This window comes from Ranitomeya variabilis, chromosome 1 (genome assembly GCF_051348905.1).
Source record: "Ranitomeya variabilis isolate aRanVar5 chromosome 1, aRanVar5.hap1, whole genome shotgun sequence".
In the NCBI taxonomy this organism is placed as follows: Eukaryota; Metazoa; Chordata; class Amphibia; order Anura; family Dendrobatidae; genus Ranitomeya; species Ranitomeya variabilis.
Genome location: NC_135232.1, coordinates 1,060,129,333 through 1,060,156,846, shown reverse-complemented (window position 1 = coordinate 1,060,156,846; position 27,514 = coordinate 1,060,129,333).

The following is a 27,514-nucleotide window of genomic DNA, read 5'->3' as shown; positions in this document are numbered from 1 at the left end:
CTTTCCTGAAAATGAACAAGGCCTGGATCTCGCAGGAATTTGCCACTCCTCCTCCTGATTAAATAATTAGGTCACTGTATACGTTATCCAGGTCTCCTGTTGTGTTCATCTTTCTACCACCTGAACTTAAATTCCTGTGCTCCAACACCGCCAGTTGAGGCTCAGAAGTGCCGTCTGCACAGTCAAAACATACGACCCAGTGTTATTGGGTTTCAGTAACGTCAGCTGATCCCCAGCTGTGTAGCCGGCAATGTGTCATGCGACCGCCACGCTGACACAACAACTGAAATGTAAGGGAATCTGTCCCCCCCCCCCAAGGCGTTTGTTACTGAAAGAGCCACCTTGTGCAGCAGTAATGCTGCACAAGGAAAAGGTAGCTATTTTTGTTTAGCTCCTTGCACACGCAGAACTTAACACTTATAAAATGTGTCCACTGATACCGTAAAACCGTCCCGGAGGTGGGACTTTCCTTCGTAATGTGACGCAGCACAGCCGTCATTCCTACCCCCACGGCGCCGCGCACCGGCTCCTCAGCGTTGTTTTATTCCGTCCCGGAGCCTGCGCTGTTATGTTATCCCGTGGCCAGGCACACTTAGCGCTGCCCGTCTTCTGGCATCATTTGGTGTCAGGATGGCTGCGCCTGTGCGGCCGTGCTGGCAGAGAGCCCGCCTCGCAGTGTCTTCTGATTTAATCCCACTGGGGGCCTGGGATCCATGGACATGCGCAGTGCATATCTGAACCTCCACCTCTCACTCATTTCCCTATGGCTTCTTCAGACTGTTCGGTGTCAGCTGGTCCCTAATAGCATGCCACGGCCGTGACACCGCACAGTCTTAAGAAGCCGTAGGGAGGGGAGTGAGAGGCGAGGATATGCACTGCGCATGTCCATGGATCCCAGGCCCCCAGTGGGATTAAATCAGAAGACACTGCGAGGCGGGCTCTCTGCCAGCGCGGCCGCACAGGCGCAGCCATCCTGACACCAAATGATGCCAGAAGACGGGCAGCGCTAAGTGTGCCTGGCCACGGGATAACATAACAGCGCAGGCTCCGGGACGGAATAAAACAACGCTGAGGAGCCGGTGCGCGGCGCCGGGGGGGTAGGAATGACGGCTGTGCTGCGTCACATTACGAAGGAAAGTCCCACCTCCGGGACGGTTTTACGGTTGCAGGGGACACATTTTATAAGTGTTTAGTTCTGTGTTTGCAAGGAGCATGATGAAAAGAGCCACCTTTTCCTTTTGCATCTTTTGTGCTGCACAAGCTGGCTCTTTCAGCTACAAACGCCTTGGGGGGGGTTAAAGGTTCCCTTTCGACTTTCTCAGGCTTCGGCCTACATTGTGTTCCTCTGCTTTTCCACCTGTCCCTGGGCTCCAACACTGCCAGTTGCCGTCCAGAAGTGCTGTACGCACAGTCAACAGTCCCTCCTCTGTTATTGGGGTTCAGTAACGTCAGCTGTTCCCCTGCTGTGTGTGTGGCAATCCCTCCTACCTCCTCCAACCTCCTCCTCCTCCACCTGCCCCTGGGCTTCAACACCGCCAGTTGCCGTCTAGAAGTGCTGTACGCACAGTCAACAGTCCCTCCTCTGTTATTGGGGTTCAGTAACGTCAGCTGTTCCCCTGCTGTGTGTGTGGCAATCCCTCCTACCTCCTCCAACCTCCTCCTCCTCCACCTGTCCCTGGGCTCCAACACCGCCAGTTGCCGTCCAGAAGTGCTGTACGCACAGTCAACAGTCCCTCCTCTGTTATTGGGGTTCAGTAACGTCAGCTGTTCCCCTGCTGTGTGTGTGGCAATCCCTCCTACCTCCTCCAACCTCCTCCTCCTCCACCTGTCCCTGGGCTCCAACACCGCCAGTTGCCGTCCAGAAGTGCTGTACGCACAGTCAACAGTCCCTCCTCTGTTATTGGGGTTCAGTAACGTCAGCTGTTCCCCTGCTGTGTGTGTGGCAATCCCTCCTACCTCCTCCAACCTCCTCCTCCTCCATCTGTCCCTGGGCTCCAACACCGCCAGTTGCCGTCCAGAAGTGCTGTACGCACAGTCAACAGTCCCTCCTCTGTTATTGGGGTTCAGTAACGTCAGCTGTTCCCCTGCTGTGTGTGTGGCAATCCCTCCTACCTCCTCCAACCTCCTCCTCCTCCACCTGCCCCTGGGCTTCAACACCGCCAGTTGCCGTCCAGAAGTGCTGTACGCACAGTCAACAGTCCCTCCTCTGTTATTGGGGTTCAGTAACGTCAGCTGTTCCCCTGCTGTGTGTGTGGCAATCCCTCCTACCTCCTCCAACCTCCTCCTCCTCCACCTGTCCCTGGGCTCCAACACCGCCAGTTGCCGTCCAGAAGTGCTGTACGCACAGTCAACAGTCCCTCCTCTGTTATTGGGGTTCAGTAACGTCAGCTGTTCCCCTGCTGTGTGTGTGGCAATCCCTCCTACCTCCTCCAACCTCCTCCTCCTCCACCTGTCCCTGGGCTCCAACACTGCCAGTTGCCGTCCAGAAGTGCTGTACGCACAGTCAACAGTCCCTCCTCTGTTATTGGGGTTCAGTAACGTCAGCTGTTCCCCTGCTGTGTGTGTGGCAATCCCTCCTACCTCCTCCAACCTCCTCCTCCTCCACCTGCCCCTGGGCTTCAACACCGCCAGTTGCCGTCCAGAAGTGCTGTACGCACAGTCAACAGTCCCTCCTCTGTTATTGGGGTTCAGTAACGTCAGCTGTTCCCCTGCTGTGTGTGTGGCAATCCCTCCTACCTCCTCCAACCTCCTCCTCCTCCACCTGTCCCTGGGCTCCAACACCGCCAGTTGCCGTCCAGAAGTGCTGTACGCACAGTCAACAGTCCCTCCTCTGTTATTGGGGTTCAGTAACGTCAGCTGTTCCCCTGCTGTGTGTGTGGCAATCCCTCCTACCTCCTCCAACCTCCTCCTCCTCCACCTGTCCCTGGGCTCCAACACCGCCAGTTGCCGTCCAGAAGTGCTGTACGCACAGTCAACAGTCCCTCCTCTGTTATTGGGGTTCAGTAACGTCAGCTGTTCCCCTGCTGTGTGTGTGGCAATCCCTCCTACCTCCTCCAACCTCCTCCTCCTCCATCTGTCCCTGGGCTCCAACACCGCCAGTTGCCGTCCAGAAGTGCTGTACGCACAGTCAACAGTCCCTCCTCTGTTATTGGGGTTCAGTAACGTCAGCTGTTCCCCTGCTGTGTGTGTGGCAATCCCTCCTACCTCCTCCAACCTCCTCCTCCTCCACCTGCCCCTGGGCTTCAACACCGCCAGTTGCCGTCCAGAAGTGCTGTACGCACAGTCAACAGTCCCTCCTCTGTTATTGGGGTTCAGTAACGTCAGCTGTTCCCCTGCTGTGTGTGTGGCAATCCCTCCTACCTCCTCCAACCTCCTCCTCCTCCACCTGTCCCTGGGCTCCAACACCGCCAGTTGCCGTCCAGAAGTGCTGTACGCACAGAGCCAAACACCTCGCCAATGTGTTAGTGGGGTTCAGCACCGCCAGCTGTTCCCCTGCTGTGTATACGGCAACGTGTACTGCGACCGCCACGCAGGCACAACAAGTTAAATTTAAGGGAACCTGTCCCCCCCCCCCCAGGCGTTTGTTACTGAAGGAGCCACCTTGTGCAGCAGTAATGATGCAAAGGGAAAAAGTGCCTCTTTTCGTGGTGCTCCTTGCAGATGCTGAACCTAACACTTATGAAATGTGTCCCCTCACAGCGTTCAACCGTCCGGTAGGTGGAACTTTCCTTTGTCATGTGACGCAGCACAGCCGTCATTTTTACCCCCTTGTCGCCGTGCGCCGCCTCCTCAGCGTTGTTTGAATCTGTCCCGGAGCCTGCGCTGTTAGGTTACCCCTTGGCCATGCACACATTTTGCGCTGCCCGTCTTCTGACATCATTTGCTGTCAGGCTGGCTGCGCCTGTGCGGGTGCGCTGTCCGAGATTCAGCCTCGCGGTGTCGTCTAATGTAATCCCACCGCGGGCCTGGGATCCGTGTCCATGCGCAGTGCATATCCTCGCCTCTCACTCCCCTCCCTATGGCTTCTAAAGACTGTTCGGTGTCAGCTGATCCCTAATAGCATGCCACGGCCGTGACACCGCACAGTCTTAAGAAGCCGTAGGGAGGGGAGTGAGAGGCGAGGATATGCACTGCGCATGGACACGGATCCCAGGCCCGAGGTGGGATTACATTAGACGACACCGCGAGGCTGAATCTCGGACAGCGCACCCGCACAGGCGCAGCCAGCCTGACAGCAAATGATGTCAGAAGACGGGCAGCGCAAAATGTGTGCATGGTCAAGGGGTAACCTAACAGCGCAGGCTCCGGGACAGATTCAAACAGCGCTGAGGAGGCGGCGCACGGCGACAAGGGGGTAAAAATGACGGCTGTGCTGCGTCACATGACAAAGGAAAGTTCCACCTACCGGATGGTTGAACGCTGTGAGGGGACACATTTCATAAGTGTTAGGTTCAGCATCTGCAAGGACCATAATTAAAAGAGCTAAGTTTACCTTTTCCAGCATTAGTGCTGTACACGATGGCTCTTCCAGCTACAAACGCCTGGGGGGGGGGTTAAAGGTTTCCTTTCAACTTGCTCCAGTGCAGGCTTCGGCCTACACTCCGCTCCCCCTGCTCCTCCTGCTGACCCTGGGCTCTATAGAGCATGTGAAAAACTAATAAGTACAAAAGGGAAATCAACAACGTGTGACATAAATTCCCCTTAAAATCTATAAACTTTAATCGAATATCTTAAAAATACCACTTCCCAGTGAAAACAGAAAAACTAAAAAATGGGATACAGAGATACTAGGTGCACCTACCCTAGTAGATGGCCCTCCACTATCCTGCTGTCCCTGCCTAGCAGTGGAGGTTGGCACCCTGATAGAGTATTTGGCGCCCCCACTCCGCGGCGGCTGTAACCTGCTGGCCCTGTTAAATACCTATCCAGCTATAGGTGAGAAAACAATGAGCGGTTTAAAGATATGAAGAAAGCAGGAGTAGAAAAACTAAGGTGCACACTAGGTATAAGCAATGTCAACCTCCTTTTATGAAAAACCCACTAGAGGCAATGTTCTGGGGACATATAGCCAATTGGGCTGTTTGAAATATTGATATAATCGTCCTCAGTACGGTTCTAAAAACACAAGATAAGACATACAAACTTTGTGCATAGCTAGTGGGAAAAAGAAGATAATCATCTTTTCATTTTACGGACAATAGGAGGAAAAACATAAAATGTAAATGACCTGGTTCAGTCCAGACAATAGACTGTGCATACCCACACCATCTAGCAAAGGTTACACATAATTTCTGATGACTGAAAAAGAGGGGGTGTATAAACACTATTGCATAAGTACCTACAGTCAAACAGAACACATTATAGGTGCCAATAAACGAACTTAGCAGGTGACAATAAATTACACCTGACGCACAGTATAGCGGACTAAAGACATAGATGATAAAAAAAAACAGCCAAAAGCAAAAAGATGGGAAGTGTTCCCCAAAAATTAGAGCACTTAGCTGTAAGTAGAACGCCCCAACACCTCTAACACCGCCAGTTGGGGCCCAGATGTGCTAGCTGCACAGAGAAAAACACCTCGCCAATGTGTCAGTGGGGTTCAGCACCGCCAGCTGTTCCCCTGCTGTGCAGCCGGCAACGTGTCCTGCAACAGCCACGCAGGCACAACAGACCCAAAGCTGCCGCCAGTGCAGGCTTCGGCCTACACTCTGCTCCCTCTCCTCCTCCTGCTGACCCCGGGCTCCAACACCGCCAGTTGGGGCCCGGTACTGCTAGCTGCACAGAGAAAAACACCTCGCCAATGTGTCAGTGGGGTTCAGCACCGCCAGCTGTTCCCCTGCTGTGCAGCCGGCAACGTGTCCTGCAACAGCCACGCAGGCACAACAGACCCAAAGCTGCCGCCAGTGCAGGCTTCGGCCTACACTCTGCTCCCTCTCCTCCTCCTGCTGACCCCGGGCTCCAACACCGCCAGTTGGGGCCCGGTACTGCTAGCTGCACAGAGAAAAACACCTCGCCAATGTGTCAGTGGGGTTCAGCACCGCCAGCTGTTCCCCTGCTGTGCAGCCGGCATCGTGTCCTGCAAAAGCCACGCAGACACCAGAACTGAAATTGAAGGGAACCTGTCCCCCCTCCCCCAGGCGTTTGTACGTTTTTAAGGCCACCTTGTACAGCGGTAATGCTGCATGTGTGCAAGGTGGCTCATAAACGTATTCTCCTCGCACATGTGGAACGGAAAACACGTCTAAAATGTGTCCTCTGTGTGACCATTTAACCGTCCCGGTGGTGTGACTTTCCTTTGTAATGACACGCTGCAACCCCCTTGGTAGCGCTGCCCGTCTTCTGGCATCATTGTTTGGCTGCCTGCGCCTCTGCGGCCGCCCTGACCCACACAACGCCCCTCGGTGTCTTATTTCTTGGGACTGCGAGGGTGTGTTTGATGGGCATGAGCAGTGCATCAGTTCGCCTGTCCCTCATCTCCTTCCGCCTTCTTCAGACTGTGCGGCTTCATGGCCGTGGCATGCGATAAGGGATCAGCTGACGCCACATAGTCTGAAGCAGGTGTAAGAACCCAAGCGAGAGGCGAACATATGTACTGCGCCAGGCCATGAATCCCAGCCCCGCAGTGTTTTAACTATGTCAATACACTGCGGGGCTGTGATTCATGGGCATCGCGAACCGCACCAGCCAACATTAAATGAGGTCAGAAGATGGGCAGCGCTAACAGCGCTAGGCCAGGGGATAACACGACAGCGCAGACTCCTGTACAGCAAATAACAACGCTCAGGAGGCTGCACCCAGCACCAAGGTGGGATTCTTGACATCTGTGCTGCGTCTCATTACAAAGGGAACTCGCGCCTCCAACACAGTTTGACTGTATAAAGGGCTAAATGTTATACGTGTTCCATTCAGCGTGTGCAAGGAGCCAAATTAAAAGAGCAACCTTTGACTTGTGCACCACTACTGCTGCATAAGCTGTGGCTCTTCTACTTTGTAACCCCTGAGGGGGGGTTAAAGGTTACCTTTTAAATTGGTTCGATTAGGCTTCGGCCTACACTCTGCTCCCCCTGCAGAGCCCGGGCTCCAACACCGCCAGTTGGGGCCCGGTACTGCTAGCTGCACAGAGAAAAACACCTCGCCAATGTGTCAGTGGGGTTCAGCACCGCCAGCTGTTCCCCTGCTGTGCAGCCGGCAACGTGTCCTGCAACAGCCACGCAGGCACAACAGACCCAAAGCTGCCGCCAGTGCAGGCTTCGGCCTACACTCTGCTCCCTCTCCTCCTCCTGCTGACCCCGGGCTCCAACACCGCCAGTTGGGGCCCGGTACTGCTAGCTGCACAGAGAAAAACACCTCGCCAATGTGTCAGTGGGGTTCAGCACCGCCAGCTGTTCCCCTGCTGTGCAGCCGGCATCGTGTCCTGCAAAAGCCACGCAGACACTTGCTCTTGTACCTTCTGCTCCCCATCCTGGTTCCAGTACCGTCAGCTGGTTCCGGGCAGAGCCTTTGGCTTAGGTGCCTCCCTCTGGGTATCCGAGTTCCACCAACGTCAGGTGGTCCTTGGTAGTGCTTTCAGGCACGGGTACCTCCTGCTTAGTAACCGGGTTCCAGTAACGTCAGCTGGTCCTCGGTAGTTCCATTGGCTCTTGGACCTTCGGCTACCCATCCGGGTTCCAGCACCATCAGCTGGTTCTCGGCACTGTCTTTTGCTCTTGTACCTTCTGCTCCCCATCCTGGTTCCAGTACCGTCAGCTGGTTCCGGGCAGAGCCTTTGGCTTAGGTGCCTCCCTCTGGGTATCCGAGTTCCACCAACGTCAGGTGGTCCTTGGTAGTGCTTTCAGGCACGGGTACCTCCTGCTTAGTAACCGGGTTCCAGTAACGTCAGCTGGTCCTCGGTAGTTCCATTGGCTCTTGGACCTTTGGGTAGCCATCCGAGTTCCAGTTCCATCAGCTGGTTCTCGGCATTTTCTCAGCCTTCTTGTACCTTCTGCTACATTTCCAAGTTCAAGAGACTAAACACGATGACCCGGAAGAACACCCCTAAGATGACGACGACACCAGAGACGACAACCACCGTGATGACGACGACCCTGGAGACGATGACCCTGAAGACCACCGTGATGACGACGACCCCGGAGACGACGACCCTGAAGACCACCCCGATGACGACGACCCGGGAGACAACGACCCTGGAGACGACGACCCTGGAGACGACGACGACCTGGAAGACCGAGAAGCAGAAGAACAAGAGGCTGCAGAACAAAGAGCAGAAGAACATTAAGCATAACACTAAATATCAGAGCAAAAAATATTATCTAAATTATAAGCAGAAGAAGACTAAGCAGTGTATGGGGGTGAGTCCGTTCCTCCTCGTGGTGCCCCTGGATAAAGCCTGATGCTGCAGGCCAAACTGAACGCGGACAAATGTAACTGTTTTGTGACAGGCAGAACGGAAGGTGTAATCTTCAAACTTTTATAGATAACAACTACAGGAATGCCTGTCACAAATAAGAATATGATGAAGAAGTAGAATATGATGAAGATAATAGTAAAATAAAAAGAATATGAACAATGTAACCCAGAAAATAATAGGTAGAAGATGAAGAAGAAGATGAATAAGGTGAAGAAGTTGATGTCAAAGAAGCTGATGATGAGGATAATGAAGAAGAAAGCGTGGGAGAAGAAAAAAAGAAGGTGAAGGGCGTTGAAGTAGTGAAACATCAATATGTGGCATAAAAAAAAAAAAAAAATTAACATAGTCAAATTCTTTCTAACGCCAAACGTCATCCAAAAAAAAAAAATCCTGCTATTCTATTACATTGGGCTAAACCTCTGTGCCTTTAATGTCTCCGCCACGTCCCCCAATACATCCTACATTATTCTTAGTTGTTTTCCTTCATGTAGAATGAACCTACAAGTGTATAAAGGGTTTATTTTAATTCCGATATTTTCGTCCCATTGACTTGCATTGGGATCGGGTATCGGTATCGGATTGGATCCGATATTTTGACGGTATCGGCCGATACTTTCCGATACCGATACTTTCCGATATCGGAAAGTATCGCTCAACACTAGTGATGACCGATGCATATTACACCCGCACCTATTTTTGGCAAAACCCCCTTACAAAAGAAGCCTGTTTAGGGGATGCAGCCTCCAATCTTGATGTAAACAAATTAAAGTCTGCATTGTGATCAGTCAGGTCTGTGTGCACCGGCGCCGATGTTTGTCTGTTTGCATGAAATAGGAATCTATCACCTGCAGCAAATTCCACATATTCTGACCTCATCTTTGTCAGTATGACAGCGTAGAGAAAACCTTATCTGTGTCTTTTCTCAGCTTCTGTTAGGCCGCTATGTGTCTACATATAGTATATTTAACTGTATAGGAAAACACAGCAGACAGCTCTCTCTTATACAGGCAACCTTTGGTGTACTATGATAACACTGCCTGGCACATTTTCACACTCAAGCTTAATAACTACTTATCAGTGTACTATGGTGACACTTTTACACCCATTCTCAATTAATGACGATCGCCATGAGTGAAGTGATTACAGACCATGAGCTGGTAAATTGACTGGTTATTGGATCACATCGGAACAATGGGACTGGGCTCTCATACACTGCTGGCCAATCATTGGAAGTATTTGTGTCACTTCTGAAAGCACATGTACAGCTCAGGGGCATACATCAGAAGACAGGGCCAGGAGACAGCGCACCCATTAGGGCATGGGGACAAGGAACCCATCAGTGCACACATTAGGACAGGGCGCACATCAGGGCAGGTAGACAGGGCACATATCAGGGCATGAAGATGACACACATCAGGGCACACATCAGAGCATGGGGATAGGACACACATCCGGGTATTGGGACAGAACACATATCAGGGCACGAAGGCAGGGCACATATCAGGGTACGGGTATAAAACACACACCGGGGCATGAAGACAGGGTACGGGACAGGGCACACAATAGAGCATGGAGACAGGGCATACATCAGGGTACGGGGACAAGACACGCATCAAGGCATGGAAACGGGGCACACATCAGGGCACGGGGACAGAGCACACATCAGGGCACGGGGACAGAGCACACATCAGGGCACAGAGACAGGGTACACATCAGGGAACAGAGACAGGGTACACATCGGAACGGAGGCAGGGTACACATCAGGGCACAGAGACAGGGTATATATCAGGGAACAGAGACAGGGTACACATCAGGGAACAGAGGCAGGGTATATATCAGGGCACAGAGACAGGGTACACATCACGGCATGGTGACGTGACACACACCAGGACACGCTTTAGGGCAGGGGTGTAAAACACACACCTGGGCACTCACTTGCTATGACAAGCCTTCAGAGCGTCGATCTTCTGCTGCTGAAGGCTGGTCAGAGGAGGTAGAAGTCTGGGGCTATTAGATAAGAGCCAGCTTATGGTGCGAGTGATCCCGGGCAGGAGGCGGAGGATGGTGCAGCTGTTGTTGTGGAGACTTGGAATGATGAGAATTATCCACTCAGAAGACACGATAACACGCTCAGGTCACACAGGCGGTACTGCAGACACACACACCAGGAGCGGTATGGCACCGGACATGTATGGGCTCGAGGCTATACGGACCCAAGTACCGGCGTGCTGTGTATAACATTATACAAGTTCTGGGTTCTCTATTGCTTTCTACAGGTTGCAACTTGTGACAATTCCGTGGTGACTCACATCACATGGACAACCTCTTTAAGTCAGTAGTGTGTAATTTACCGGTGTTAACTACCCCGGATTTAATTACACTGGTGTCACGAATCACGATCCATTTTTGGATTCGTGGCAGCTCTGGTTCCACTATGTTTAAAATATAGCTTTTTTTCCTTTCAGGCCAGGGAGCTAATGTCAGTTTTCACTCGCTGGCAATCTGCAGCAACTGTAAAGTTGCTGGGTCAGCTGATGTGGGTGGGGACCACTCCCATTATTCTTTAAATGGTAACCTGATGCATCAGCTGACTGTTGGTGATAGAGTTTCTCTGGAGACCAGCCGATGTGTGAGGAGCTCTCTGGTGCCAGCGTGTATCAGCTGTTTGTGGTCCTGCTTTTGTATCCTATGCTGAGTGGAGTTTGCAGCAGCAGCTTGGAAGCTAAGTTTTTTTCATACCTCGTCTGTGTCGTGTTTGTCACTGTGCCCTGTATTGTACCATCTGCAGTGGTGAGGTTAGTGCTCTTGCCGGCCAGTGCACTAGCCAGGGTAGTGTGAGGTGACAGTGAGGGATGAGGTTCCTGACAACGGTGGGGGTAAGGTTCCACTTAGGGCATTACGGGAGTGCAGGGACAGGCTCAGGTTTGAGCTCAGGTGGTGACCATCCCTCATTTCCCTATCAGTAGGGCCTTCCTCTCCCCTTTACCATCCTGTTGTGTGGGGGCTGTGCCATCCGCTGACTGACCCCCCCTGTTGAGTTGTTGTACATATTGTGACAACCGGGTTGGGAACCATCTTGTCTCAAATTATAAATGAAGACAAACACCCAGTGCTATATTTGAGCAGGAAGTTGACTCTGGCAGACATACAATTATGCCATCAGACAGTGCGAATTCTTAGCTGTAAGGTGGGCATTAAAATCTTTGAAGTATTACCTCTTGGGTTGGAGATTTAAGCTTGTGTCAGATCATGCCCCTCTGACATGGATGAAACATAATAAGGAAAAAAATGTTAGTTTGACAAGGTGGTTTCTCTCGTTGCATCATTTAATTTCTCCATAGAACATAAAAAAGGGAAATCATAGGGGAATGCAGACATTATCAAAAATTCATTGTATAATGTCCAAAAATGCCCAGACCTCTGGTCTGGAGAATAGGGGGATATGTAGGCGGCTGACGGAGGATACTAGACATGCTGTATATCTCTCCCAGACAGTTAAGCTGGGCGAGATATTAATAGCTGGGTAGCACTGGTTGGTGCAGCAGCTTAGGTGCTGAGCCGTCTTATTCATGGTAATCCTGGGCCCGGTTTTATTGGAGTGATCAGGAGGATTAGTAGTGGGACTCATCCCTCCCACTCCCGCTTCAGGTAGTACTGCAGGCTTAGCCAGCTCAGCTGAAAGAGGTCGCCTCAGTACAGATACAGAAAAGGCTGAAAGAAAAGCTTCAGAGAACACAACCTCTGGACTGATATGGTGTATTTCTGAGAAGGATATGCACAGTGGTAAAATGTGCTAAACGCTCAGTTACTGGAAAGCCAAACCCCGCAAACATCCCTGGTAGCGCGAGTCAGAGAAATGATTTGTTAGCGCATAGCCGGGGAAGTCTTGTTGCTTTTTCAGTTGCTTTATTGTTTGCTTCATTTTGGCTAAAAAATAAATGCCCCATGTTTCCTTTACATGGACTGTTTCCGTCATGGTCATGCCGCCCTACAACACCCCTAACGTGTTACAATTGTTACTGCCCCTTCACCATATGTGACATTATACTAATATCTTCTATGGATCAGGATCTCCCACATAAAAAATTCGTAAGGCTTCTTATTAAATACTTTATCATATTCTACAAGAGATTAATGTCCCTACTTGAAGCTGGATGCATTTCCATTATGCCATTAACAATCGGTCAATCATCTACTTGAATTGCTTGTTAAGCACTGGCACGTCAACAAAAATAATTTAGTAAATGGGTTAGTTGGCAGGAAACCTCTTAAACGTATAGTGAGGCCAAATCTTGCTGCAATTCTCCCTTCTAGATGGAAGGCCTGTTAATTACATTCTGACAAACACAGAAAGTAACATAAAAAACCTTTCCAAATGTTGCTACATAAAGGCGTTTTCTGCTCACAGATTTCAGGCCTATGATGGCCAGTGTTAGGTAATATACTAAAATCAGATGTTATTCATCCCGTCCTCTTATTGTCCAGCCCTGCAATTTCTGTTCATTGGCAGAACTGTCCCAACTACAGTGGAAATCACTGCTGCGGCCAATCAGTGATCTCTATCTACAGCTCTGGCAAAAATTAAGAGACCACTGCAAAATTTTTAGTTTGTCAAATTTTTCTCTTTATATGTATAATTTTGTGCAAAATGTAAATTGTTCTTTTATTCTATAAACTTCTGACCACATGTCTCCGAAGTTCCAATGGTCAAAATAACAAAGAAATCCATTGCTTGCAGACCTCAAATAATGCAAAAAAACCCCAAGTTTATAAAAAATATAAAATATACCTATAAAGAGAAAAATCAGACAAACTGAACATTTTGCAGTGGTCTCTTAATTTTTGCCAGAGGCTGTATCTATCTATCTATCTATCTATCTATCTATCTATCTATCTATCTATCTATCTATCTATCTATCTATCTATCTCATATCTATCTATCTCATATTTATCTATCTACCTCTCTATCTATCTCTCTATATCTATATATCTATCTATCTATCTATCTATCTATCTCATATCTATCTATCTCATATTTATCTATCTACCTCTCTATCTATCTATCTATCTATCTATCTATCTATCTATCTATCTATCTATCTATCTCATTTCTATCTATCTATCTCGTATCTATCTACAGTATCTCTATCTATCTATCTATCTATCTATCTATCTATCTCATATCTATCTATCTCATATCTATCTATCTATCTATCTCATATCTATCTATCTTCACAAAAATAAAAAAATAGCAATATGGAAAAAGCGGGTGCAGGCGCCTTGGGCTATGACTAAAAGCCCACCGAATTGACAAAAGTTAAAGAAGGCAATTCAGCATACAAGGATGTGAGGGTACTGTAGTACTGTACCGTATTGACCTATATATTGGCGACGTTTTTGGCTTCAGACAAGTTAATGAGCCTTTCAGAAAGGTGCCAAAATGTTGCACATATACTATGTAAGGCAGTTTGGTACCTCCATGATTTTACATTCTGAATTGGTGCACTATCTGCTATTGACGTTGATTAGTTTACTATTATTTTACGTATTTTTATACATTTGCCAGTATTATTGATGCATCCTTGAAACATGAAAAACAAAGAACCCCAGGAATGCCAACATTCCCTGACAGGAGCGAAGATATTATTGAATAATAGCAATAGCAAAATGGAATAGAATTGAGTAATAAAAGTTATATAACAATATTCCATAGAAGAATCGTGAACTTTCCCACAGTCTTTAAGTATTCTTCCATTCATTCTTGTAGAGACAAAGGCATTTAGATGTGCTGCCAAATTCTGTGTGAATACTGCAATAAAGAACTTATCGATATCTCCATGACGACTGCATCTAGTGTACAATAAAGAACTTATCGATATCTCCATGACGACTGCATCTAGTGTACAATAAAGAACTTATCGATATCTCCATGACGACTGCATCTAGTGTACAATAAAGAACTTATCGATATCTCCATGACGACTGCATCTAGTGTACAATAAAGAACTTATCGATATCTCCATGACGACTGCATCTAGTGTACAATAAAGAACTTATCGATATCTCCATGATGACTGCATCCAGTGTCACCAGCACAGAAAACATCACCTCAACTGAACCATAACTTGTGGAAGTCCCCCGCGTACCAAAAATGCTTAAAGCTGGATGCAAAGTGCTGAATAATATATCTTGTTATTCCATCGTATTAATGCAGTAGGTTGAAATAGATTTTGACAACCGGCTGTTACTTATTTCTGTATCATAATGTAGATGAGATACAGAATCGCTGCTTAAAGGGGCATTCCCATCTCCAAGATCCAATCCCAATATGTAGTAGGTGTAGTAATAATATTAGCAAATACCTGCAATTAGTAATGTAGTATAGTTCTTCTGATTCCCCATGTTGCTTACCGCATGTGCAGGGCATTATAGTAGCATAGGTATCCATAGTTACGACCACTAAGAACTATCTGCCACTATATGAGTGTTCGTCCCACTACTACATTTCTAATTGGAAGAATTATCTAATATTATTATTATTATTACACCTACTACATATTGGGATAGGATCTTGGAGATGGGAATACCCATTTGACGCAGTCCACTAGTGAAGAAGCTCAAAGGAATGTATGTACAGTACTGTGAAAAAGACTTAGGCCCCTTTCACACATCAGTTTTTTGCTATCAGTCGCAATCCGTCAAATTTTGAAAAAAACGGATCTGTCGACTGATGCTGCCAGATCAGTTTTTTCTCATAGAATTGTATTAGCGACGGATTGCGATGGATGGCCTCACGTTTCATCCGACGTTCGCCGGATCCATAAAAAAAGGTTTGTTCGGCAGCCGTAGTCGACGGACAAAGTAACGTTTTTTGTCTACGTCGAAAAAACTGTCGCTATCTGTCGTTTGCTAGAATGGAAGCCTATGGCGCCGGAGCCATCAAATAACGGAATCTGGCGACGGATTCCGTTTTTTTTAACTGAGCATGCTCCGATTTTTTTAGGATCCTTTAGCCAGCCTACCTAGTTGGATCTGTTGAAAAAACGGATCTGTCGCATCAGTTTTTCACAATCTGTGACAGATCCGTCGATCTGTCGAGCCAACAGATTGTGACTAACGGCAAAAAACTGATGTGTGAAAGGGGCCTTAGGCAGGTGGGTATGAAAAAATGCTGCAAAGTAAAAATACTTTAAAAAACAGAAGTGATAATAGTTTATTTTTATTCATTTACAAAATACAAAGTGAATGAACAAAAGAGAAACGTAAATCAAATCAATATTTGTGGTGCCCCCCTTTACTGTCAAAACAGCTTAACTTCTAGGTGCAATTGTGCTTGCACAGTTTTGAAGAAATTCGGCAGGGAAGTTGTTCCAATCATCTTGGAGGATTAACCGCCGATCTTCTGTGGATGTCGCTTGTGCAAATCATTTTGTCTCTTCATGTAACCCCAGACAGAGTGGATGATGTTGAGATCAGGGCTCAGAAGATAGTTTATAATTACATTGGCTATATGTTTTAGGATTGAAAATTGAATGGATGTGCTGGGTCCTCTCACAGTTACAGCAGATCAGATCCTGTTTAGAGTGAAGCTGACACATGCTGCCCAATCCACGGACAGCACTCATCAGATATTGTCTGTTGTGAGGAAGTGACCGCTGTCACATGTAGGGGTCGCTGTGTGGACGGAGGCGTATTGAGGTAATCGGAGTACATTGCAGTCATAGGCATAGCTGTGATTGCAATGCAGAATAAAAAGTGTTAGTCTTGGGCAAGCTATTTGTCCAAGGTAAATTTAAGAAAACCTGCTCTGGACTTTTGTGTTTTGAAATGGACTATAGGATAGTAGTGGTGCAGTCTGTTTAATTCCTGGCCAGGTTTTCCATGTGGCTGAAGGCCACAGATTCCTGTTAAAACCCCTGCAGTATAGGGTTTGGGTGTGTCATGTTCAAAGTCAGTGTCAGTGTGGTGTTTGAGGGGTACGGAGCAGAAGGCTTTGCAGAGCTCCACCTGTGTGAGGCAACACAGGCCAGTGGAGCCAAACAGCCAAGGCAGCTCGAAGACCTGGCACCCCCCAGCAGAAGTGTCAAACTGCATTCCTCGAGGGCCACCAACAGGTCATGTTTTCAGGATTTCCTTAGCATTCCACAAGGTGCTGGAATCATTCTGTGCTGGTGATTAAATTATCACCTGTGCAATACAAGGAAATCCTGAAAACATGACCTGTTGGCGGCCCTCGAGGAATGCAGTTTGACACCTCTGCCCCACAGCGTACATGGAGGTGGAATGGTGTGTTTATCGGCTGCGATCCGGAAAATATTGTGTGCTGTGTACTTTATTTGTGTTGAGCATTAAAGAGACTTTTGTTTTTAACTTTTGCTGGGTCACTGCCTCATCACTGCACAGCGAGGATACCGCTGCACTGCATTGTATTATCTCAGCCCCAGGAATGTTTTTTTCTGAAACGCTGCAGTGTAAAACATACTTTAATAAGGAACCAAGGCCATGCTGTAGGCTAGTGGGACAGGCAGGTCTGCGGTGGCTTCTTCCCGCCCACTGCTTTGGATTGACAGGTCTCTGCCTATATGGGCTTCTTTTGCTGCACAACATAACCATTGGGGAGGCCACATATAGAAACATACTATGTAACAGATATATTGTAAAAGAGCATCTCAAAATCATGTGTTTTTAAAAGCTGGAAATCTTGCTCTTAAAGGGAGCTAGCCTCAGATTATAAGCAAAACAAGCCTCCATTTCTGTGCCTGTCAGATCCAGATTCCTTATTAAAGTAAAAGCAGAGGAAGTTAGAGATAATTAGCATGCAGAGTGTGTGTCTGTCTCCGGTAGCATTCATCTGTGAAAGGAAGAAACAAAATGACAATCATGCTGCGCACTACTCCTTTCCAGTCATTGGGGCAGTCGCGGCTGATTTCCAGTTCATGCCCGCTGATAAGCTGATAAACATCGTACTCGGCACAATCCCAGGCTAAGCAGACATTGTGACTGCGCTGTGCTGCACACTGCCCTGATGAGTGGTAAAAAGCAAGGCACAGGGCGATTATAATAATGTTTTCTCCTTTCACCCTACCTGTGACAGACACACGCCCTGGATGCTAATTATCCTTTATGGAGGGATCACATCACTGACACAGAGGCAGGGTGATCTCTCTTCTGGGTCAAAACCAATGTAAAGTTTTGTTGACCGGACATCTTCACATTGCTCAGCTTTCCTAATTATAAGTTTCATCTTTCTTCTATTGAAGCACATTTTCATTTCTTTTCTTACCTAGCTGTCAGTTTTTCTTTCAGAAGATAATTGAATTGTAAAGTTTTGACTGTAGGAAATCGCAGACTGCTTATTACCTATAGCTACGATTCTTGGTGGAATAAAAGGCTCTGCTGTTATACTGCTCAGCTGTTTTATGCCGGTAATAAGTCCATGGATGCAATTTAGTCAAGTTGCACAACCAGACTACAGTGCATCAAATTGGACATTAGGAAGAAAAGTTATTTCGGCAGATGAGAACGCACATTCAATCTGAACATCATACTGGGTAATTAAATTCTACAATAATCTGAGAAGCTTCGGCTGTGGAAATAGCTACAAAACAATTTATGGGAGCCAAGGACAGCTAAGAGATACTGCATCTAAAGTGTTTAATGGGGACAAACACTGATCAGCCATATTATTAAAACTACTGATAGGGAAACTGAATAGCATTGATTGTCTCATGACGATGGCACCTGACAAGGTGGTGTCACATATACAGTATATTGTCAAAAATACAGCTACTTCATCAACACAGCTTTATCTGGGGATTAGGGGAAATTCAGTTGATGGCCTCTTAAACTGTCCACAATGCCTGGTCTTGTTCTGGATGCCCGCTGACTGCTATGTGTGGCCATATCCTGAAGAGGGGGGATATTATAGGAAACAAGTGAACAGTCGGTTCTTGTGTTGATGTTTCGGAAGCTAGGGCAGCTCGGTGGCTCAGTGGTTAGCACTGCAGCCTTGCAGTGTTGGGGTCCTGGGTTCAAATACCACCAAGGACAACATCTACAAGGAGTTTGTATGTTCTCCCTGTTTTTGCGTGGGTTTCCTCCAGGTTCTTCAGCTTCCTACCACACTCCAAAGACAGAGTGATAGGGAATTTAGATTGTGAGCCCCAATAGGGACAGTGATGATTATGTCTGTAAAGATGTGGCATTAACGGTGCCACATAAGTGAGTAAAATAACGAAACAGAACAATTGGTGAGAATCTAAGCAACTTTGACAAGGGCTAAATCGGGGCACTTGGGACTCACATCAGTGATTTATAAAAGAGTAATCTCTAGAACTATCAAAATTCCTTAAACTTTATTCATTATTCCCTTATTCTTTATTCATTATAATTAACATTTATAGTATTAATTATTATAATTATTATTTATTATTGTTATTTATTCATAATATTTAAAAATTGTGCCCTATAGACAAATGAGCAAAAGCATTTACAAGATTGCACATCTTATGGGGTGTTCCCAGAATTAATTTGTTTGTAAATACCAAAACTGGTTCAAGGAAGGACAACTGGGTAACGGGAGAGAGAATTCTTGACTTATTAATGGTCATGGACTCATCTGATGCGATTTAACAGAGGATCTACTGTAGCATGAATTGCAGAAAGATAGAAATCTAGCACCCTGGCTACTGCAATTTTTTACTCCTTCTTGTTCTGTACAGATGACTTTTCAGAAGGCTCATTATCATCACAGACAGGATTACTATGAAGGATAATATCTGTATACACACCTGAAAGCACAGAATACGCCATTCACAATAAGTGATGTCAGAGAGCTTATGTCATTGTGAAGAGACTTGCTCCTCGTTCCTTCTTATTGACCTTTGGACATGCTTATTAGATGCTTCAGTACAAAAGATAGGGTCTGAGTCAGTCTATTACTTCTAACATACATGTGAGTTTCCTAAAAGAACAAGAAGTATGAGCCTACAGTGGTCTCAGTGGCCATTGTAAACATTTTAAGATTTAATTTTTTAACACAGATTATGATGTGAATAATAAAAAAAATCCAAAAATTTTAAAAAAATACATTTAACATAGAAGCCAGATTTAAGCAGTATATTACTTTCTGATGACAAGTTCCCTTTAATGTCTCATATTTCATGGAAAATGTGCATGGAATTTTTTACCCTGGAACGTCTGTTGTGTTGCATATGTAATAATGTAAACTACATAAACAATATAAGATTAAAGGGGTTCTCTGGGGCCTTCATAATTTAGTAAGGATCTAATATGTAGAGTGGTAAACGTGTATAATGTTCTCCTTGTTAGGATTGTGCTTTCTCTACGCTCTCGTTACCGTACTGCTCATATTTGATTCACATGTTTTCAATCAAATCAATGTCTTTTATAAACATTTGGGGCCTACAACACTAAGAAGGTAAATCTTAGTGGCAAAGAGGAGCATCAAATTGCACCAAAATGTTAGTGTCAAGAAAACGTATCTGATAAGGAGCCATATTTTTCATCCGGCATGAGCCGCTGTGATATCTTTGGCACATTGAGTCTTATTGTAAGATGTCTAATATCCAGACAGTTTCAGTAACTCTGCCTCTGTATCTCATATTGCTAGATACCCATAGTGCTACTGTATACAGTACAGGTCCTTCTCAAAAAATTAGTATATAGTGTTAAATTTCATTATTTACTATAATGTAATGATTACAATTAAACTTTCATATATTATAGATTCATTATCCACCAACTGAAATTTGTCAGGTCCTTTATTGTTTTAATACTGATGATTTTGGCCTACAACTCCTGATAACCCAAAAAACCTGTCTCAATAAATTAGCATATCAAGAAAAGGTTCTCTAAACGACCTATTACCCTAATCTTCTGAATCAACTAATTAACTCTAAACACATGCAAAAGATACCTGAGGCTTTTAAAAACTCCCTGCCTGGTTCATTACTCAAAACCCCCATCATGGGTAAGACTAGCGACCTGACAGATGTCAAGAAGGCCATCATTGACACCCTCAAGCAAGAGGGTAAGACCCAGAAAGAAATTTCTCAACAAATAGGCTGTTCCCAGAGTGCTGTATCAAGGCACCTCAATGGTAAGTCTGTTGGAAGGAAACAATGTGGCAGAAAACGCTGTACAACAAGAAGAGGTGACCGGACCCTGAGGAAGATTGTGGAGAAGGACCGATTCCAGACCTTGGGGAACCTGAGGAAGCAGTGGACTGAGTCTGGTGTGGAAACATCCAGAGCCACTGTGCACAGGCGTGTGCAGGAAATGGGCTACAGGTGCCGCATTCCCCAGGTAAAGCCACTTTTGAACCAGAAACAGCGGCAGAAGCGCCTGACCTGGGCTACAGAGAAGCAGCACTGGACTGTTGCTAAGTGGTCCCAAGTACTTTTTTCTGATGAAAGCAAATTTTGCATGTCATTCGGAAATCAAGGTGCCAGAGTCTGGAGGAAGACTGGGGAGAAGGAAATGCCAAAATGCCTGAAGTCCAGTGTCAAGTACCCACAGTCAGTGATGGTGTGGGGTGCCATGTCAGCTGCTGGTGTTGGTCCACTGTGTTTCATCAAGGGCAGGGTCAATGCAGCTAGCTATCAGGAGATTTTGGAGCACTTCATGCTTCCATCGGCTGAAATGCTTTATGGAGATGAAGATTTCATTTTTCAGCACGACCTGGCACCTGCTCACAGTGCCAAAACCACTGGTAAATGGTTTACTGACCATGGTATTACTGTGCTCAATTGGCCTGCCAACTCTCCTGACCTGAACCCCATAGAGAATCTGTGGGATATTGTGAAGAGAAAGTTGAGAGACGCAAGACCCAACACTCTGGATGAGCTTAAGGCCGCTATTGAAGCATCCTGGGCCTCCATAACATCTCAGCAGTGTCACAGGCTGATTGCCTCCATGCCACGCCGCATTGAAGCAGTCATTTCTGCCAAAGGATTCCCGACCAAGTATTGAGTGCATAACTGAACATTATTATTTGATGGTTTTTTTGTTTGTTATTAAAAAACACTTTTATTTGATTGGACGGGTGAAATATGCTAATTTATTGAGACAGGTTTTTTGGGTTATCAGGAGTTGTAGGCCAAAATCATCAGTATTAAAACAATAAAAGACCTGACAAATTTCAGTTGGTGGATAATGAATCTATAATATATGAAAGTTTAATTGTAATCATTACATTATGGTAAATAATGAAATTTAACACTATATGCTAATTTTTTGAGAAGGACCTGTATATACTATATGGACTAAAATACTCAAACAACTACACATTAGACCTACAGGACCATTTATAACATCCCACTCTGAAGCCATATACATGGAGTTGGTCCGTCCTTTGCATCTATGACAGCTTCCACTCTTCTGGGAAGGCTTTCTACAAGATTTGAGAGTGTGTATGTGGGAATTATTGCCCATTCATCGTGAAGAGAATTTGTGAGTTCAAACATTTATGTCAGATAAGAGGATTGAGCTCACAATCACTATTTCCAAAGGTCTTCATTGGGGTTGAAATCAGGTCTCTGTGCATCCAGTCAAGTTCTCCCGCCCCAAACTCACCCAACCATGCCATTATGGACCTTGCTTTGTTCACTGGGGCACAGTCATGGGGAACAGAAAAGACCTTTCTAAAATTATTCGCAAAAAGATGAAAGCTATATTTGTCTCAAACTGTAAACTTTGTGAACCTAGTGACTTTATTTCCCTTTTTGACCTAACAGAGGGTCGGATGAAGTATGCTGCAGATCTTTTGACTTCTCTATTTTAACAGTGAAACCTTGTCTATTTTGGTAAAGGATTCACTAGACGTATGCTCTTTTCACACCTTTGAAAGCCAAAACTTTGCTAAAGTTCATAGTATAATAAAACAAAATGGCACCCAACAATCTCTATGGAATAATATCTTAACATCAAAATTAGCATAGTGTGCATAATGGTTTTGCCAATATAATCCCAAAATAGCAGTGCAATGATAGACTTATAGGCCCAGTCCTGATATTTATCTCCAAGGAAGTGCCATACTGGTTACCACTACTGGTTACCACTGTGCAGGCCAATGAGCTGAAGAAGAGAGGAGCACAAGTATTGTCCACTCCTCACACATTGCAGGTGGGCAAGTGCAAGTTTTTTTTTTTTTTAATTCGTTTATTAACAGCAAAATAAACTGTGTTACAAACATATTGGCATCCAAAATTATCAAACATATTATGCAGTACATATAAACTATGTATTATTAGTCATGTAATAAAATGCAGTTTTCATCTATAGCCAATGTTATCTTGTAATTATTATTATACTTGTTTTCCAATAGTAACATATGAGTCATTTAAGTGAATAAAGCATAAAGAAAAACAGAACTCTTGAGTTACAACTGTATCTACTCTAACCTTTAATACGCAAGTGCAAGATTTGATCAAAAATTTCTGAGAAATAAATTTTCCTTCTTTTCAGATCCATTCTTGTGTTTGAAAACTACTGCATAAACTGGATGTATAATGCCAGCTTAATTGCCGTTTCAACTGACATCCACTGAAATATGAAAAAATGCCAACAATTAATTAATAGGAATGCCTCATGTAACTCATCTCGATGTCAAATATGTGTATATTTTATTAAAACCGAGATGTCCATTTGATATGTTCCTGATCTTCGGGCTCATTTCTTGATAGCTATTATCTGCTCACATAAAATGGTAAACAAACACATAAATCAAATAACTACCTGCCAGAAGATTATTCTTTTCCAAAGCTCAATGCATCTATTTTATAAGAGAAAAAAAAAAATGAAGGCTTTTTTTTTCACAGCCTCTGACAAACAGCATGTTTCTCCAGTATTATGGAAAGAAAGAAAATCAATCTCTCGAAAAAGAAAGGTGTGCATACAGTAAAATCCATTTTGCTGGTAATATTTTCATTTTTTATACAGAATGGATGTTTACTTATTTTCGTTCACATAAAGTACAGTCAACTATACTCCAGACTAGTGTAACGCTGGGTATATGAATATCAGTTGCATTCAGCTTCTTTCAGAGATCCATTATTTTTCACATATGTAAAAAACAGTCCTAGTGTAATCAGTGTTTTGGATTTGAATTTTATCAACGTTTCTTCAGTATGTCAGATTTTGCCATCAGTATTTTATCAGAAAATGTCACATACAGATAAATAAATAAATTAGCTCATCATCTCCTATCCATTAAAATGATAAAGGGAACCTGGGAGCAGGATTGTGCACAGTAACCTACAGACAGTGTCAGGTCGGCACCGTTATACTGAATAAAATGATACCTAGGTGATGAAATCTGTCTTGTGGTTCTTGTTTAATCTTTATTTTCAGTTTTGAGTTAATGATATGCCCGTTCTCCGGAGCGGCCTGTGGAGGGGTCTTCATGTGGTGCTCTGATTAGATATTCATAATGCAGCCTGCTGACAGGTCACTGATCCCTCACTGACCTGCCCACTAGTTTACATAATGAATATCTGTACATACTGAAGAAAAAAAACAAAAACGCTTCTTCAGGCAGGGGCATAATTGCATGTTTAGTGTCCAGTTAATAAGTATTCTTAATGTTGTTGAGTGAGTGTAAAAAAAAAAATCAATTTGAAAATGGCGCCCGCAGAAGTGGTATATTGTTTTAAACAAACTTCAACCAGGGCAAAGCATTGAAGACACAAAAGAGCACAGGTGAGGTCAAAAATACTCTGTTGTAAAAAAATCACAGTAATCAGCAAGTGCTAGTCAAAAGATGTAAAGAAAACAGGGTATTTAGTTGATACGTTTTTTTGCAAAAAAATGTATACTAAGCTGCTCCACCAAATCGTCAAGGTATACCCTTATAGAGCAGTCCTAACTAATGTATAGAATCCCTATCTGATGTATTTAAAACCTGATCATCTGTATAGTACCTGTATAAGCAGGGTTCAGAGAAGGACTATCCATGTGGACATGCAGGATGGAACAGCTTAAATGCAAATGACCCACAGAGGAGTGGCGGACTCCCCAGTCTTGTAGAAACAAGAGAACAATTATAGAACCAGAAACACATGGGCCACTTGCACATTGAACAAGTCTGTAGGAACAAAGCATTGTCTGAAAGGGACAACCCCTTTAAATATTGCTGGTAGGCGGCAACAACTGAATAATAGCAGCACACCATCTTATGTACCAAATATATGCAAATAGTGAGTATCTAGCCTCAAACGGGCCTCAAAAGGGCATAGAGAATGTGGTGCTGTGGGCCAAGCGGAAAAAGAACTGGACTGTTGCTCAGTGGCCCAAGGTGTTGTTTTCAGATGAAAGTAAATTTTGCATTTCATTTGGAAATCAAGGTCCCAGAGTCTGGAGGAAGAGTGGAGAGGCCACAATCCAAGCTGCTGCAGGTCTAGTGTGAAGTTTCCACAATCAGTGATGGCTTGAGGAGCCATGTCATCTGCTGGTGTAGGTCCACTGTGTTTTATCAAGACCAAAGTCAGTGCAGTCGTCTACCAGGAAATTTTAGAGCACTTCATGCTTCCCTCTGCCAACAAGCTTTTTGGAGATGGAAATTTCATTCTCCAGCAGGACTTGGCACCTGTCCACACTGCCAACAGTACCAATACCTGGTTTACAGACAAGACTATCACTGTGCTTGATTGGCAGCAAACTCGCCTGACCATAACCCCTTAGAGAATCTATAGGGTACTGTCAAGAGGAAGATGAGACACCAGACCCAACAATGCAGACGAGCTGAAGGCTGCTATCAAAGCAACCTGGGCTTCCATAACACCTCAGCAGTGCCACAGGCTGATCTCCTCCATGCCATGCCACATTGATGAATTAATTTATGCAAAAGGAGCCCCGACCAAGTATTGAGTGCATTTACTGACCATACATTTCAGTAGGACAACATTTCAGATTTAAAAATCATTTTTCAAACTGATCAATATAGAATATTAAATACCGCACTACAGGGGTGAAAAAACTAGTTTGGACCAAACTGCAAGTTGGTTGCCAGTACACCTTAGCAACACCAACTAACACAATATAGTGAATGATCAGTACTAGTGTCCGATCAATCGTCGATTGCCAGTATTCCTACCTATATTAATATAGATCGTAATTGTGTGCGCTGTATTGAACTGAGGTAAACAAATCGTAAACACTGGTAACCCTGAGGAAGGAGTGCGTTACACTCCGAAACGCGTTGGTTTGCTTTTTGCCCTAGTGGGACTCCATAGGCCTGTGACGTCACACGCTGCCTGGCAGCGCCGGCCATTCATTCCAGTACAACCAGGTTCGTCTCCGGCCGGGGCGGTTCCTGGCTCTGTACTGTGTACTGGCACCCGGTACTCCGTCTGGACACCTGTACAACTATTGATCGGTGCTTATCTGGTTGCCATCGTTCTGAGGACCACCCTAACTAGCAGACCCCTGTTCACCGGTAAGGAGTACCGCGTGCATCTGATATTACACACAACATAAGCCATCAGCAGCACCATCGTGGTATGTGATTTACGATTTGTTTACCTCAGTTCAATACAGCGCACACAATTACGATCTATATTAATATAGGTAGGAATACTGGCAATCGACGATTGATCGGACACTAGTACTGATCATTCACTATATTGTGTTAGTTGGTGTTGCTAAGGTGTACTGGCAACCAACTTGCAGTTTGGTCGAAACTAGTTTTTTCACCCCTGTAGCGCGGTATTTAATATTCTATATTGATCTACTTGCTTCTTTTGGCAGAGTGTGCACGGATCTGCTTAAATACCCGCAGCACTTGGGTTGTTTCCCTAGTAGCGCCAGTGTGTTTTATTGTTTCATTTTTCAAACTGGTGTTATAAGTATTCTAATTTACTGAGATAATGGCTTTTGGGTCTTCATTGGTTGTAAGCCATAATCATCAACATTAACAGAAATAAACACTTGAAATAGATCACTCGGCTTCAAATTACTCTATATAATATACGAGCTTCACTTTTTGTATTGAAGGACTGAAATACCATATTTTCCGGCGTATAAGACGACTTTTTAACACCTAAAAATTGTCCCAAAAGTCGGGGGTCGTCTTCTACGCCGGGTATGGGTGCACAGAGCGATCCTGGATGGTTCCCAGGGTCTGGAGGAGAGGAGACTCTCCTTCAGGCCCTGGGATCCATATTCATGTAAAAAATAAAGAATTAAAAAAAAAAAAAAAAATGGATATACTCACCCCTCCGACGGACCCTGGACCTCAGCGGTGCAAGCGTCTGCCTCCGTTCCTAAGAATGCAGTGAGTGAAGGACCTTCGATGACGTCCCGGTCACATGAGCGGTCACATGAGCGGTCGCGTGACCGCGACGTCATCGCAGGTCCTTCGCTCACTGCATTCTTAGGAACGGAGGCAGAAGCTTGCACCGCTGAGAGCCGGGGTCCGTCGGAGGGGTGAGTATATCCATATTTTTTATTTTTATTCTTTATTTTTTACATGAATATGGATCCCAGGGCCTGAAGGAGTCTCCTCTCCTCCAGACCCTGGGAACCACACGCCGTATAAGATGACCCCCATCTTATACGGCGGGTATATCCCAAATTCCATATTTTATATGGAAAAGTTGGGGGTTGTCTTATACGCCCAGTCGTCTTATACAACAGAAAATACGGTAAATTACCTTTTTCATGATATTCTAATTTAGTGAGAAGCACCTGTAGTGATATAAAGCAGAAGACAAGTGGCATACCAGTCAAAATGTGGAATTTGTTGCTTGATTGCCTGTTTGATAGACAATTCCTGCATGTGTTGTGGTTGTCGAACAGCCGCGAGACATGCGTCCGTGGAGACTAGAACATATTATTCAATTACGCTAAAGTCACTCAGTTAGCACACAAGTATGCTCAGATAACACCTCATATGAGAACGTTCTCTCATCACCAATAACAATTCATAAATATATATGAGTATCCAAGATGTTGGGGCAGGCACCATCACAGAGGGAACAGACATTTCTTAGCTATTATCTGCCTTTTCTCCTAACATATTCTTTTTGCCTGGTGGTCAGTTATGTTAACATTCTAGTTATGAAATCATATTATGTATTTATTCAGGTA